The following is a 4,521-nucleotide window of genomic DNA, read 5'->3' as shown; positions in this document are numbered from 1 at the left end:
ATATATATATATATATATATACACATACACTGTATATATGTGTGTGTATATATATATATGTATATATACATACACATATATACATACATATATGCAAACATGATAGCCGTACATACATATGGACAGAGAGGCAGACATACAGTTTCACCAAACAATCTCTAGCGGCATATCATTTCACGAATTAATTCTGCCATTTATTTGTATACGTTGTCCGCCCTTGTTTGTCGTATATGGCCAAAGCAACTCAAGATTGCTTTGTACGTCTATTCGCGTCCGGTCTTTGGAGTCCGAAGTGTCTACCAAGTTCTCTCCAGTCCAAGGTTCCTCACTCATATACTTAAAGAGAGGTAGGTGGATATGCTCATACTAGCGGACATTCAGGGAGCTACGGAGCAACATCACGTTTTGGTGATTGAGATGACGTTTCCCTCCTAGAATCTCTTCAGGACTCACTGGAATGTAAGAGGCGTTTTGACTAATAAATTGTAGACCTCCATCTTGGTGGTGAAATTGAATTCCCTGAACTCGCCGAGAACTACGTAAAGGGTATGCGCGTCTGTAGATTGCTAACCTACTTGCACGTTAATTTCGCGAGTAGGCTTTTCTGTTGATCGCATCAACTGGGACTCTCGTCGTCGTAACCGACGGAGTGCCAGTTACATAATAAAAATAGTACAAACTTCCAAATGCTCACACAACCGCGTGCATCTACCTTTGTGTTTATGCTAGATACTTGCACGTATATCTATGCAACTTCACCATTGCTTTTTGATATTTCAGAAAATATACCTACTAAGCAGGTGGAGGCGCCATGGCCCGGTGGTTAGAGCAACGGACTCGTGGTCATAGAATCGCGGTTTCGATTCCCAGACGGTTGTGAGTGTTTATTGAGCGAAAACACCTAAAGCTCCATGAGGCTCCGGCAGGGGATGGTGGCGAACCCTGCTGTACTCCTTCACCACAACTTTCTCTCACTCTTACTTCCTGTTTCTGTTGTGCCTGTAATTCAAAGGGTCAGCCTTGTCACACTGTGTCACGCTGAATATCCCCGAGAACTACGTTAATGGTACACGTGTCTGTGGAGTGCTCAGCCACTTGCACGTTAATTTCACGAGCAGGCTGTTCCGTTGATCGTATCAACTGGAACCCTCGACGTCGTTAGCAACGGAGTGCCAACAACAACAACCTACTAAGCAACAAATTTGCTATTCATCATTATAGTATTACTAGATTGCCTACCAGTATTCTTAGGGTGTAATCACAAGCATAGGCGTATGGCAAAGAAGCTCACTTTGCTGTCACGTGATTCTGGCTTCGAGCATGCTGTACAGCACCTGGATGGAAATGTCTTTTTATTAACCAGTATCTTGTGAATGGGATTTGGGTGGAGGAAATTAATTGAAAACCCGTTAAATAGGACCGACATTAAATATTCATACATGAAAGGTTGAACTCTAGAAGTACGGCAATGATTAACCACATACGTGATGTGCCAAGAAATCTTTATAGATGTTCTACGAGAAAGCCTGTAGATGTTCACGAAGAAACTATTGGATGTTCAAGAAGCCTTGTGCGCGTTACACCAGACCTTGTGAATGTTCTCCCAGAGTGGCCCGTGAATGTTTTAGATGTAAGCCTGTAATTGACACGAGGTGTCTTAGATGTTCCTAAAGGCTTTCGGATGTCCCATAAAGCCAGCATCTGGCTTAAAGAAAACCAGCGAGTGTTCTAGTCTTTGTGAATGTCTCATAAAGAAACGTGTGGGTCTTCCACAAACTTACCTGGTCATATCCATTCAGTTAATCTAACGATGGTATGTTAGTGAAATCTCCTCCATATTCAGGAATTAGGCATATATGCTTATTAGAGCCAGTACTTAGCCTGGATCCTAGGCACAATGATGAGGTAGTGAGTTCGATCACCGGACCAGGCTGTGTGTTGTGTTCTTGAGCAAGACACTTTATTTCACGTTGCTCCAGTTCACTCAGCTACAGAAATGAGTTGCGATGTCACTGGTGCCAAGCTGTATTGGCCTAGCCTTTCCCTTGGATAACACTGGTGGCGTGGAGAGGTGGAAAAGCTGGTATGCATGGGCGACTGCTGGTATTCCACAAAACAACCTTGCTCGGACTTACACCACGGAGGCTAATTTTATAGGTGCAATCCCATGGTCATTCATGACCGAAGGGGGTCTTTAAGTGACTGAATGTAAGAGACTCTCCACTCCTACTGGACAGAATACAGGTCCGTCTCAAGCTACTGCTGCAGGTACACTATTACATCTTACTGGGAAGTGTCTTGCTTGGTTGCTTAAGAACACTACGCGGTACTCCTGGATTTGAACCCACAAATTTATGAGTGTATGTCTAAAACCCCTAACTTCGAAACCACCTACTTTCATACAAAAAAAAAAAAATGTAAAGACTGGCCCACTCTGAAGAAAACAATAATGCATATATACATGCGCATAAAATTTCAAGAAAATACTTAATTAAGCAATCAAAAGTGAGCTGTTGGTTTTTGTGGACGTTTCATCCAAGTGACTACAGCAACTGTTAAATTTTATTTGACAACAACGCAGCATTGTTAATTCTTGAGAACGTTAAAATTTGAAATAATGATAATTCGGTAATTTTTTGTAGGCGACATTCTAACTGTAGTAATTCACTAATAATGACATTGATTAAAATATCTGACTCCAACTCTTTGACAACTGACATATATTGATATTCATTAATTAAACTCCTTTAAGGCGGCGAGCTGCCAGAATCGCTGGTACGCCGGGCAAAATTCTGAGCGGCATTTCGTCCGTTTTTACGCACTGAGTTCAAAGGCCGCCGAAGTCGACTTTAACTCTCGTTATGTTATTATTATTATTATTATTATTATTATTATTATTATTATTAATATTATTATTATTATTATTAAGGCGGCGAGCTAGCAGAATCGTTAGCACGCTGGGCGAAATGATTTGCGGTAATTCGCCCGTCGCTTACGTTCCGATTCAAATTCCGCCGTGGTCGACTTTGCCTTTCATCCTTTCGTGGTCGATAAATTAAGTAGAAGTTGAATACTGGGGGCGATATAATCGAGTTACCCTCCCCACAAATTTCAGGCCGTGTGCCTATAGTAGAAAGGATTATTATTATTATTATTATTATTATTATTATTATTATTATTATTATTATTATTATTATGTAAGGTGGCGAGCTGTCAGAATCGTCAGCACGCCGAACAAAATACTTAGCCGCATTTCGTCCGTCTGCATGTTTTGAGTTCAAATTTCGCTGAGATCGACTTTGTTTTTCACACTTTCAGGGTTGATAAATTAAGTAATCGATTAATCCTTTTCTCTACCCCAAATTTCAGGCCCCGTGCCTATATCAGAAAGAATAACCATAATGACTGAGGCAACGAGCTGGCAGAATCCTTAACGCATCGGACAAATGCTTACTAGTTGATCTTTCGGTTCGTTGAATCCTGAGTTCAAATTCTGCCTAGGTTGAGTCTACTTTCATCCTTTTGGGGTCGATAAATTAAGTGCCTCCCCTCACCAAAGTTTTGGAATGTGTGCCAAGATTAGAATGAATTGTCCCAATTATTATTATTCCACATATACACGACAAATTAAACTGTTCGAAAAGAAAAATTCCTAACGTCGGACTACAATTAAACTTAGATGCCAAGAATCTTCCTTAGTATCCTAGCAGACCCTAATAACACTGTTTTCTGGAGCTGCACTAAACTAGGTTTTATGTCTATTTCTTCTATCCATCTGTTCAAACCTTTAGGGATAGTTCTCAATGCACCTATAACTGCAGGGATACATTTTACCCGCACTTTCCATAATCTCTGTAACTCAATGACTAGGTCCTGGTACTTTGCTATTTTCTCTATACCAGTCATATTATTACCTTCGCCTTAGTGAAGGCAGAGGTATTGTTCTCAGTCGCGTTTATTTGTTTGTTTGTCCGTGGACAAGACATTTCAAGAATCGCTGGATGGATTCGAATGAAACTTTCAGGGATATTTGGCCTCACGACTGGCACGAACTGATTAGCTTTTAGAATCGATCCGGTACCGGACAAGGATTCTGGATTATTTTTCCGGTTTTTTTACTTAATTTTTGAGAGCGGTCGGTTTCGTTTTTAGTATTCTCATTCGTGAAAGCAGTCGAGTCTATTTCATATATTCTCATTTTAAAAATCATCTCTAGCTAATCGTTGAGAGGACGTTGGTGTTGCCTTGTTATTATCATTATTATTATTATTATTATTATTATTATTCAGTAGTTTTATTTTTATAACGTGCTTTCACTTCACTACCGAGCGCAGCTCTGTGCGCCTTGGGTATGTGCTGTGGTTTGCTGTGGTGCTCTTATGTTTACTGTATTGAAAGTGTTTTGCGTAGAATGTGTGCAGTACCCAGTAGTGCAATTTTCTGTATGTTATATATATTTGTAAGTCCTGGTGTTTTTGTTATGTATTTGTCTGAATATTTTTTTATTATACCTAAGGCACC

The sequence above is a fragment of the Octopus bimaculoides genome, chromosome 4, assembly GCF_001194135.2.
Source record: "Octopus bimaculoides isolate UCB-OBI-ISO-001 chromosome 4, ASM119413v2, whole genome shotgun sequence".
Taxonomy (NCBI): Eukaryota; Metazoa; Mollusca; class Cephalopoda; order Octopoda; family Octopodidae; genus Octopus; species Octopus bimaculoides.
The sequence above is the reverse complement of the archived record's forward strand: the minus strand, read 5'-3'. Positions refer to the sequence as shown.